Raw genomic sequence first — 13,132 nt, 5'->3', positions numbered from 1 at the left:
GTTCAATGTTGTTTAACTTCAGGTTATACTAGGACTGGACTAGACCACAGGTTACTTAACTTAGTTCTTTTCATAAAAAAAAATCAGATTTCAGTTAGACCAAAGTCCTGTTAAGTTAGTCTTTTGTGTAGCCGAACATGTCACTACATATGGGTTCCACACATATGCCAAGTCAATAAAAAATAGAAAAATTAATAATTGATTAATAGAAGGGGGTTTTTTACTTCTCAAAAAAATAATTTAAAGATAAAATTATCTCACTTAAAAATATAAGGTACCTAATACTTTTAAAAAATAAATAAAAGTAAAATTAGACTTTAATCCTATTTTTAATAGTATGAATAATAGTGCATTATTTTTAATTGTTAAAAGAGAGTTTGGACTACAAAAATATTTAGAACGCCACAGAAATGATTTTAACGATAAGTTTAGAGGTAGGAATAAATTAGACTTCTATCAAACAACCTATAGCTTGAATAGGCCAAGTTTAAGGCCTGTTTAGAGCTTTATATATCTAAACTGGTCTGGTGGAATTTTTAAAGTCTAATATCTAAGGGTCCGTTTGGTTTTCTTCCATTTCACGTTCAGAAAGCAAAATTTTACTTTCAGAAAGTTAAAAATTATTTGGGTAGAATATTTCGTAGGAAAGTACATCCTGAAAGTACATTCAAACAGTAGCTGAAAGTGAATTTTTGAAATGTAACTATTTGAAACTTTTGAAAAGTGGATTTGAAAAGTAGGATATTATTTGACCATACTACTCTAAGTTTAATCTCTTATTCTTTTATTTAAGAAATAGTTAATTCATTAAAATATAATTATTATTTTAATAATAATAATTAGGTATCAATTTTTTTAGTATTATAAATTGAATAATTAATCACGTTAATTTTTAGCATTAATGTATATTAAAAATTATAAATCTTTATTACATCTTTTAAAATTACAAATTAAAAAATACAAATAACTAGAGATCAAATTTTTAGCATTATAGATCAAAATTTATATTATTTAAAATCTTTATTATATTTTTTAAATATTTTAAATATATTACATTTGTATAATAAAAATTATAAATCATTATAAATTAATGTCCTTTTTGGTAATTGTACACTCAAAAGTACATTTCACTATCACAAACCAAACAACTTTTAAAGTATCAAACTGACTTTTGAAAAAATATATCCAAACACAAATTTCGTTATAACAACTGACTTTCACAAAACTGACTTTCACCAAATGAACTTTTACCAAATAAATTTTTGATAAACTGAAAACCAAACGCACACTAAGCCTGCAAGCAGCAAGCATAACTGATATATATGTATATGTATATGTATATGCATATGTATTATATATTATATTTTATATTTTATATTTTTATATATTATATTCTATAATATTTAATGTTTATCTTGCAATTGCTCTTTTCTGCTTCGTTTATTAGTTTCATTTTCCTTCTCCTGCCCTAGGATTTCAAGCGGCGCACTACTTCTTGACTTCCAGCTCCGCTCTCCAGCCTCCACTGTCCAGTCGTCAGATCTCCTTCGATCGTCTCTTCAGCTGCTTCCCCTTCGAAACTCCATAGTCCAGACTCGCCCTTCTCCTGCAGCTGCTGCACTCCTGGTTCGGTAATTCCTCCATCGTCGTTCCCCTTCGATCGTTCGAAGGTCCAGTCACCGTTCTCCTTCGTTCGAAGCTCCAGACTCGCTGTTCTCCTCGGTTCCTTCGTTTTATCGCTTTTACAACTCCATCAACTTCGATCTCGCGTTTTCATCTCCAGTCGCTCGTGCTCGTCCTTCAGGTTTATCCCCTCACACTGTTCTGCTCGTGCTCGCAGTTGTTGGCTTGTTCATTTGTTGGATTGTTGGCTTCTGGTGGCTGATTTGTATGGGTTTATCTTTTGATTTTGCCTTGTTGCCTTGTTGCTCTGATCTGCGATTATTTATATATTATATGTTGTGTTGGTGCGATGTCCTTCAATCTTGTTTGTTTGTTGTGTGGCATCGTTTGTAGCTTTTTTTTTTTTGAATTGGAGAAAACAAAATTAGGGAAAGGATAAGCTCGGTCCTCCTTTCTTGAAGGGTGTAGCTACATATTAGCGATCACGATAATATAATCTCATTCTTCTGAATCAGAGTCATGCTAAGTCCTATGTATGAACAAAAAAGCTTTTAAACAAGTTTTCCAATCGTGGAAATTGACGAAAAATGTGATCAATATTCAAAAACCAATTGTTTTTTAGCTTTCATCAAAAAGTCTAAATAAATATAAGAAATTTACGAGGTGGATCATTCATTTACTGTCCTCTAATATAAAATTAGTGTTAAAAATAAATTTTCAACAGACAGTCTCTTCGAAACTGAAGTTGAAGGAATCATGAATCATTAAAGAAAAAAGAAACTTACTTTTCACACCATTCGTGGGGTCACGTTGAGGAACAGTTACAGCATTCAATTATATTTTTGCCCTTGTTTGAGCGTCTCCTTTATCTGAGTCACGCTTTAAGTCCCTTATATCGACTAATTAAGAAATTAAGCTCAACAAACAAGTTGTCTGACAGTTAAAAATTCGAAGAAAATTGTGAATAATGATCAGTTTCTTGGGTTTTTATCATCATTCACACAATCCATATGAGCTTGCCATGATCGAGTAATTGTATTAAAAAAATATTTCATTAATTTCTTGGTCTGTTGTATTGTGAAAATCTATTTAAGAAGTGAACATTCATTGAGACATCAAGCAAGTGTAGCTTCATAGTTCCTCTCAACCCATGCCAAAGCTTCTCTTATTAGCCATATACGAGTTTCTTGTTTGATAAAAGCTCTCGTTGAACAATACCCTTATAACCATAAAACTTTTGCAGATGCGAAGAATATGAGGTTGATCTTAGTAATCAATATCTTTACTCACATTCTAAACATTAAAATCCCACCATGGATCCTGGAGCTCACCAATGCCAGAGCATGCATTTAGACTCAAAAAAGGGGAGCACACCTGCACCAAACCATGCATTTAGGCTCCAATGGTGGGGGGCCAGAAGTACTTACAAACAGCCTACTATTTCATATTGACAGTGGGGTTCAAATCTGCAACCTAATGGATTATGGATCGTTGAACTTGGAGGCATGTCCTAGTCCTGGTATGCTCCTTGTACCTAACTCACCTAAATTTTATTTAAAAAAAAAAAAGAATGCTCCAATTTTCCAAGCCCAAGCTTGAAAAAAATGACTTTTGTGGGTAGTTCGATGGACCTGACTCATATACCCAGCTTTATATTTTTTTGGATTTGTTGGATTCCATTGGATACGTTGGATTTAATTTCTTATCTCTACTAGGTTTGTGGGTTTGAATATTCCCCTTTCAATCTCATTTATGTTGATTGTTTTCTCATCTTCATCCTCTTCATTCATTTGCCTTCTCTTTATACCATCTCTTCCCTTTTCTTCCTAGAATATCGCCTTTTAGAATTGTGCAAAAATCAGAACAAACCCATGACAATTTGGGTCATTGGCTTGGCCCAGGAACTGACCCATGCATACCTCTAATGCATAACTGTAATGGAGAACGCATTCATCTTTTTGTTCGTTTGAAGTTTGCTTTAAGTGCTTTCCAAAATGAAGAAAGGTCAAGATTAATGGTTGTCTGATTGTAATAGTTTAAAGGAGAAAGATTTCCTCCTTTTTCTTCCTGCTTTCGTGATAAATTTCTAAAGAAATTAAGGAGTTTGTGATCAGGTGGATCACTCATTTACTTTGGCTCAATACAAAATCACTATAATCATAAATGCTCAGCCAATAGTCTGTTGGAAATTGAAATTAAAAGAAGACGTGCGAATGGTTAAAGAAAAACGTAGTTCATAGTATGAAAGGTATATAGGTTCAGTTGCTTTGATCATCCTTCACGCCATTAATAGGCTCAAATTGAGGAACAGTTATATGGCTTGCATGATTTTTGCCTTTCTTGAAGAGTGCAACTGCATATTGGAGATCACGAAAATCTCATTCTCCTTTATCAGAGTCGTGCTTGAAGTTCTACGTATCAACAAAGAAGCTCAACAAACAAGTTCTCTATGATTTTGAAAATTGATGAAAAATGTGAGCGATATTGAAAATTTATTTAATTTCATGGCCAAGTACACTTCCCAAAAATCTATTTAAGAAACCGGTATCAAGACATGGAGGCAAGTGTAGCTTTATCCCTCAATATATATCTCTCGGAGCATATAACTACAACAGAGATATTCACAAGCATTTCTCTTCATGTTATGTCTTTGAGATTTGATCTAACTTTTTGTTAGAGATATCAAAGCTCTTTCTTCATTGCAGGCTTGGTTATGGGTTTAAGTCACCAAATTATACATGAAGGTGCTGAAGAAGTTATTCATGAATCAGATATATTTACTCACATTCTAAGCATTAAAACCATCTCATGAGTCGATAGCTGACGGAGTTAGATATAATGGTCTCGCCGACAATGATATTCCGGGAGGCCTCCATAACCCGTTGAACAAGTAGAGGTTAAGGGGGTGAGGTATGCCACCTTGAGCTCAGCTGAAGACAAGGGAGCCTCTATTGATGACAGAAGAGAAGATAATGAGATAAAGCACCAGAAATTAATATGATCTTATTACCAAGTAATGTCATCTTTTATTATTTTTCACCATTTTGCTTCTGCAATTGCATAATCAAAAGATATATATCTTTTTAACCTTGATTTTGCATGTGGATATATATATATATATATATATAATATCTGCACATTCCCTTGTATATAATTAAGTGCTAATTGTAGTCTAATTATATATGTGCCAGGAATCAGAAGGTGTATCTGAAAAGGCATTGCCTTTGATCATAGAAAAGCTCAGCCATAAGGAGATAGAAACAGATAACCATTGGAGATTAAGCTGTCAATGTCCATTACCAGGACAAGACAAAGTTTAACCACCGGCAACATATCTTTTTTTTCAAATTTTATTTTCTAATTTTTCAAATGTTGAAGTATGTAATATATTGTAATTTATGCCACGAAACATGCATTTTTATACATAGTAAAAAGTTTGATATGAGTTATATAAATTTTATGTATTGTGATAACTTGCTATAAATTTGTTGGAGACTTCATGGATGCATGGATGACCATGGCCAAAACCGAAACTCTCTAAATGAAAACTATAATCATTTGAGGCTGACTCATTTTGGAAATTATCTTGGTTCAGTGAGAGGCTTTAAATATTTTTCAAGACTTTAAGTCTATTTAAAATATGAAATATGTAGACTTCGAAACTTGCTAAAACTTACATACTGGTTGGTCTACTTGAGGCCTTCTTAAAGCTTCTGAGCTTAAATTTAGATGTCCTTTTAAAAGCCTATGTATGAAGTAGATATTTAAAAATGTTCAGGCTAGGCAAGGCCTATTACATGTTCACGGTCTAGCTCCAACTTAAAAAAAAAAAAAAAGAAAGCACCTACATATGGGCTCGGGCTGTATGCCCTTGTTATTGGTGTAGACTTATTTGACTAAAATCTGGTTACCCAATTCCTATCTTTGGATGGATTCCTCATATTCTTGATTTTGTGCATTGAAGTTTTCTTTCTTTGTTTTTTTTTTTTTTTCAATTTGATCCTTTGTCGATTTTGTATCTATGGAGGAGAAAATTGTAACCAAAAATAAAAAAACAGTTTAAGATGATATGGATATATGTATAAAGAAAGCCCTGGAGATGTCAAGGAGAAGGGTGGAACATATTGTTTTAAATTCTGTGAAAAGGGGAAGTGAAAGACCAAATAAAAAATACACTCAAGTTGTTTGAATGAGATTTTTTAATTAACAATAGGAAAAAAAATAAACTCAGAAATTGCTGAAATGATTAAAAAATCCCAATTATTTTGCTTTTACCATAAATGTCTAAATAAATATATGAGAAATTTGTTTGGTGGATAATTCATTTACTACTTTAATCTAGGATAAACATGAGGATTTAGCTATTTGAATTTTGATTTGAGCAAAATTCTCCATTTAATTTAAATATATAAAATATCCAAGGATTTGGATTTGACCAAATCAAAAAATATTTCTTGTTGTAATTTTAAATATAATTTTTAGTCTTTTAAGTTTATTTCAATTATTCATTTCACATATTTAATATATATGAGTTATTGTTGTCGCTGCAATCCTCTGATTTCATTTTATTTTGGATTTGTTGGATTTATTTTCTCAACCCATGATAGATTTGTGGATTTTACTATTAGATCCAATTGCTTTCTATAAATAACTTCCTTTCCTTTCCTTTGATCTTTAATTGCCTTTTAGAACTGTCCAACGTATTCATAATGACTCATGACAAACACAAGCATCCCCTTCACCTTTTGTCCGTTTGAAGTTTGCTTCAAGTGCCATTTAAGAAGAAGGCTTATGAAAGAAGTTGCCTAATGTCTAACTGTGAAAATGGGGGGAAAAATTATGCATCAAAGGATTTGTTGAAACAATAAAAAATTTCCAATTATTTTGTTTTCACCATAAATGACTAAATAAATTTATAAGGAATATGTGAGGAAGGTGATTCATTTACTACTTTAACCTGATATAAAATTACTATTAATCATAAATTTTTAATAATTAGTTGTCTACTTGAAATTGAATTGGAAGGAAATTAAAAATGAATAATTAAAGGAAAAAAATAATGTTTATAGTATGAAAATTAATATTCACATATGCTTTTATCATCATCCACACCATTTATAGAGTTATATTGAAGAACAGTTACACCATTCAATTATAGTTTTTTTGAGCAGGTAATTGCATTATTGGAGAGCATAAGACTTATGATCTCCTTTATTTGAGTCACAATTTAAGTTTTGTATATTAACAAATTTAAAAAGCTCAACAAACAAGCTGCATGATAGTGAAAAGTTTGAATAAAAAATGTGAATCAAAATACTTTGGGAATACCATAATTTCATGTTTCTTGGGCTCATCATCATCATCATCCACACATTCCATATGAGCTTGCAATGAGCGTAATTACATTCAAAATGTATTTAATTAATTCCTTGGCCCATTATATTCTTCTTGAAAATTTATTTAAGAAGTGAAAATTCATCAAGATATGAAACAAGTGTAACTTCATCTGTCAGTTTCTCTCAACCCATGCCAAAACTTCTCTTCTTAGCCATATTTGAGTTTCTTGTTTAATGAAAGCTGTAGAAATGTATAATACGCTTATAACCATAAACTTGTGTTGAGATGTGAAGAGTATGAGTTTGGTGATCTCATTTAATGGTATTTTTACTCACATTCTAAACATTAAAAGCCTATTATGGATCACTACATACTAGAACTGCATGTTGGAGTCATGCACATGATATCCAAGCAAGCTTTGATATACCAGAGGCAGAGATTGATTTGGGTGATCAGCTATGGCTTCTTTGTCATCCATTCATGGTTCATCCCATTACTAGAGGGCCCTTCTTACCCAAAATTTTTTCCTCCATCTTACCTAATAATTAATATACTTTACTTTGCCTTATCATTATATATGTGTGTGTTTTCTTTCTCTTATAATTCATCCAAATGCGTATAGTTTGCAGCATAGCAAGTTTTGATAAGTTGAATCTTGGGAGATCATTAGCAATAGGCCATACATGTAAACTGAAAGTGTTAATAGAAGTACTTAGAAATAGTTAACCAATAAGGTTGTCATATCAATCATGAGATTTGAACATGTATCCTAATAAGTTATGGTTCAAATTTTTACTATACAAGCATACCATTGTTGACTTTTTCAAATTTATTTTAACATATTGCTTGGAATGTAAGAGAAAAATTGTTGCTTATGAATTTTGATTAATATTTGTGGCTTACTATAAAATTTTATATTAGATATTGATATTATGTAGTGTTGAGGTAAGTCATGTTTGCCATGACTTAAATGTAAAAATTTGGGGGGGAAATGGCCAGTTATGAGGATTATTAAAAAAATGAGATTAATTAGAAATAAAAATGGTTTGAAATCAATATCAAGATCTCCTATGAAACTTGCAAAAATCCGGGGCTCTACTTTGCATGAATGCTATCTTTCCCTCGCTAGCTTCCTCAGTGCCATAAAGTGTGAGTGTTGCGTTTCCACCAAGTTCCTGAAGTCCAGCATGGCCATCATCCACTGCATTAAGAACTGACTTGAGAACTCGGATCGCAGTTGGGCTGTTCCTCAGAATCTCTTGACACAATTTTACTGTCTCTTTCTTCAAGTTTTGTAGAGGAACAATAGTGTTCACAAGTCCCATTTTCTCTATATAAAACCCCGTGAGAAACCTCATTTCACGTGCTTTTTTCAGCCCCACCAGACGTGACGTGATGGAACTTCCATAGCTAGCATCAAAACTTCCTATGCCATTCAAATTGAATTGGAATAATTTGATTTGTAGGATACACGTATGTTAGATTTTTATTTTTATTTTTATGAAGCTTTCTTGGTTATATGGTAATGTCCAAATCTAAATGAATGTCATATGAGAGTTTTGGAAATCATCTTGAGGCTAATTAATACTTCATCTCTTAACAAAATCTTAAAAAGGATATATATTTAATGGCTTCACTCCCAAAAGTTTAACATCTTGTGGCCTAATTAAATCAAATTCAAAAGGAACTATGGGTAACAATCTTTAATAGTGGCCAACATTATTCTCGGAGGATTAAAAAGATGGCACACAAGTGAGTGAAGGTAAAATATAAGAAATGTAACAATTAAAAATCAAAGTGTCATTATGGGGAAAAAACATCAAAGTGTTTTATACCAGGTAGATTGAAAAGTAAATCCCATCAAAATGGGAAATGACAAATAAGTACCACAAAAATGCAATAATTACTATGATGTCTCTAGGAACTTATCTGACACTTTTTTTTACAAAATTACCTTGTTGACCCTAAGCAAAATAATAAAAAGCATAGCTGTTAATACATAAATTGAAGTTATTAATATCAAAAGTAAAGTTGTTAATAGAGAAAGTGTAGTTGTTAGTTTAGTTATGTAATAAAAAAAAATACATTTCTTATATTAACAACTTTATGCTATATTTAGATGCATGTGAATTTGGATTTAAACCAAATTTAGTATTTGGGTAATTAAAAATATGTGGATTTGAATTTGACACAAATGGCCAAATCCAACCCCAATTTCTTTGTAATTTCATATCATTTCTAAATTTCTATTATTTCAAATTTTCATAGAAGCCTCTCTTTTTCTTCATGTTTATTTGTCAACTTCACAACCTCCTTGACTTCAGCATCGCTACCTCTAGTTGACTTCCACAAGATCAGATTAATAGCATTGACCAGGACTAGATGGCCAACTTCAATAGGAAGCATAATGCAAATGATGACCAAGATTGGATGGCCGATTTTGATGGGGATTGGATTGTCGATGCCAATTGAGACTAAATTGTTGATGCTAACTAGGACTAAATTGTTGACTTTGATAGGGATCGAACCACCATGCGGATTGGGATCGAATTAGCTACACCAATCGAACCGCTAATGCTGATTAGGACCAGAAGGCTACATTTGATAGAGACTAGATTGCCAACCTCGATAGAGACTAGATTGTTAGCTCCGACTATGACTGGACCACTGGTGTTGATCAAGATTAGATAAATGACTTTGATTGGGACTAAACAATAGGCGATGACTTTGACCGGATAAAAGACTTTGATTATGACTTGACTGCTAGCGTTGACTGGGATCGAATGACAGACTTCAAACTGGACTAGATCAATAGCGTTAATCAAGTTTAGGAATATCAAATTTCAATTCATTTTCAACCACTCTCCTTCACCAACTTGTGCTGGTTTATTGCTGCCATCATCATTCAATGTTGGTTTAATGCTGTCATTCAGAGACGATCTGCCACCATTGTCTAATGCTAGTCTGTCACATCTAATTGATGTTGGTTAGCCATCGTCATCTGGCACTAATTTGTGATCACCATCTTCGATTGGTCTGCCTTCATCATCCATTGCCAAATGCCAATGTTAATAAGAAATGATTTGTTGTCATCATCTAGGTCTAATTTGCAGTCTTCAAATTATTGTAATCATCCATGCTAACTTGTAGGCATTGTTTGAGATCAGACTTCCAATGTCAATTAAGGGGCCAGACTGCCACTACAAATTGAGATTGGACCACTAAGTCATTTGGGTTCAAATAGTTGGATTCGACTAAGATTGAGCTGCCACTATTGATCTAGATTGGACTGCCGACTTTGACTAGGACCAAACAACTGATGTTGTCCGAATTGCCTTTAAATTCAAATATGAAATATGAAATTTTATTTAAGATCTAAATAAAAGATTTTAATATTATAATTTAAAAATTTTTATATCTTACAAATAAAGAATTTAAAATATATGAATTTCAAATGTGAGATTTTAAATATAAGATTTTTAAATCTAAATTTTTAACCCAAATTCACCCATCCAAACACAACCTTAGCTTATTAATTAACAAATTCACATTAAGTATTACCAACACAATTAATCATAACTTCAATTTAGTCATGTGGTAACAAGTATGTTTCCTTTATTAAAAACTTTATCTTTGTTTGTTAACAACTTTGGTTTGAATTTTTATAACAATGCTTTCTATTATTTTGTATAATTTAAAAATGCAATTTTGTTAAAAAAATTATGATAGATAACTCCCTAGAGATTTTAGAAAAATTACTCCATTTTATGGCATTATTTTATCATTTTTCCTATTTTGAAGAGATTTATTTGCCATTTTCCTTTAATTTTATAATAAATTGCACTACAACTCATATAATATAATTATAGAACAAAAGAAGCAAGAAATTTGAGTTGGGGATTTTTAGTTTATTATCATTGATCTCTTTCAAAATTGTTAGTTCTTTTTTGAGAAAATTATATACATGTCTTTATAAATAATCTTTTAATGTTGTGTTTGGATTTAAGGGAATTTGGTACCGCTTGGATACACAATTCTATGGATTTAGATTTGATTACAATTTTTTTATAATTTTAAATTTTCTCTACATTTTAATCATTTGAATTTTAGTCACTTTAGACTTATTATTCTTTTTGCATTTTTATTATTGATACCTCTATTACTTTTGCATCTTTCCTCATATCTCATTTTCATTTCTTGTAGTTTAAAAATACGTGTGCTCATCTTCTAAATTTTTTTAATACATCAAAACGAATTGGTGAAATGACAAAAAAGTTCCAATTATTTTGCTTTCAATATAAATGTCTAAATAGATTTATAAGGAATTTGTGGTGGGTCAGTCCTTTATTTCATCTAATATAAAATTAAATTTAAACATAAATGTTCAATAATTAATTAATATGCTTGAAACTGAACTTGAAGGAAACATGAATAATTAAAAATTCAAAAAATAAAGTTTATAGTATAAAAAAATATTTAAATATATTTTTATCATTATTCACATCATTTATAGAGTTATTTTAAAGAACAGTTACAACATTCAGTTTTACTTTTACTTTTCTTTAAGCACGTAATTGCATTGGAGAGTACAAAGCTCATGATCATCTTTACGTGGATCACGCTTTAAGTTTTATATATCAACAAATTTAAAAACCTCAACAAACAAGTTGTCTGTTAGTAAAAAAATTGAAGAAAAATATGAATAAAGAATGTCTTGGGAATACAAGAATGTCCAGTTTCTTGGGCTTTTATCATATTCAAACTATATTTAATTAATTTCTTCATTGGGCCATTCTTTCCTAAAAATCTATTTAAGTGAAGCCATGACAAAGCTCTTCTTCTTAGTCATATATGAGTATTTAGTTTCTTGTTTAATGAAAGCTCTAGAGTTGAACAATACCTTTATAAGCATAAACTTGTGCAGAAGATGTGAAGAAATGAGTTTGTTGATCTCATTAATGGTATTTTTACTCGCACTCTAAACATTAAAATCCTATCATGGATGACCACCTGCTGCAACTGCACGTTGGAGTCATTTGTGTGCAAGCAAGCCTTCATATATCAGAAGCAGAGGTTGATTGGCCGGTGATGATCAACTATGGCTTCTGTGTCGTCGATTCAAGTACGATTTTTCATTTGATTTTTTACTATTTTGTCTTTGCCTTTATATCATTTGTGTGTGTACGTTTTTTCTCTTGATTCTTACATTTTTTTCTCTTGATTCTTACATTTTCCACTATTTTAATTTGCCTTTGATTTTTCACCGTTTTTCCTTTGCCTTATCATCCATCTGATGCCCCGACCTACATACTTCCAATTATTTTTCTATTTTTTCTTTTGATCATTATATTTGAAGTGAAATGACATTTTGACTTCTTATAAAACAGTGTAGTTTTGCAATTACTTTTTTATTACAATTTTTCAAAGAAAACAAACAAAAACTGCACAATTTTAGTGTTTTTCTTGAAAAAAATCATAAAAATAAATTATAATCATACCATTTCTTACCGTAAGATATCAAAATACATCTCATTTTATGTAAAATATAAGAATCAAAGGAAAAAGAAAAAGAGAAAAACAGTTGAAAGGTGGGGGTACTAGAGGGTGGATAGGACACTGGGTTTTGCACTAGCTAGAGACACAAGATTATTCATGAGCCTTTAATAATTGTAAGTAACTTAATTAACCTTTAGATTTATCAGAACCATGACAATTTTATCTTCTTTGTAATGGATAAGATGTTCCATCCATTCGCATTCTGTGTCAGGAATCAAAGTGCCTGTGAAAAAGCATCATTGTCTTTGTTTGATAGAAAAGTTCAGCCATAAGGAGCTAGCAAGGAGCTAATTCTGAAGCTTATTTCAGTTCAAATTATTTGTACCAAAATTTGGGAAGCAACCATTATTGAAGATTCCATGTCAATATTACTACCAGAAGAAAAGTTTCAATGTTTGCTACGTCAGGGCCCGCTAGAATAAGTCAGAAAATGCAAGTAATGACATTTAGTTTCTTCTATCTTATGTCGCCTGATTGATGTTATTAACAAGACATATAATCCAAGCATAGCTACGATCAATTTTATTTTTTGTTGCTTTCAAATTTCTTTTAATGTGTTTGTTTGGAGTGTGAGAGAAGTTAATGCTTATATATTTTGATTAATACATGGCTTACA

General features: G+C 31.3%; 1 long non-coding RNA gene across 1 annotated transcript; it reads left to right on the top strand.

Annotated features, from left to right (window-relative positions):
- Window positions 1-1,450: 1,450 nt before the first annotated feature.
- LOC129313111 (uncharacterized) lies at window positions 1,451-5,078 on the top strand. The gene is made up of 4 exons (XR_008593864.1): window positions 1,451-1,804; window positions 2,867-3,142; window positions 4,329-4,636; window positions 4,815-5,078. It is a non-coding gene; the product is annotated as an uncharacterized LOC129313111 (long non-coding RNA).
- Window positions 5,079-13,132: the final 8,054 nt, after the last annotated feature.

Source organism: Prosopis cineraria, unplaced genomic scaffold (assembly GCF_029017545.1).
Source record: "Prosopis cineraria cultivar Desert tree isolate PC_DT_omini unplaced genomic scaffold, ASM2901754v1 PC1, whole genome shotgun sequence".
NCBI lineage: Eukaryota > Viridiplantae > Streptophyta > Magnoliopsida > Fabales > Fabaceae > Prosopis > Prosopis cineraria.
This window is presented reverse-complemented; position numbering and strand designations above follow the sequence as displayed.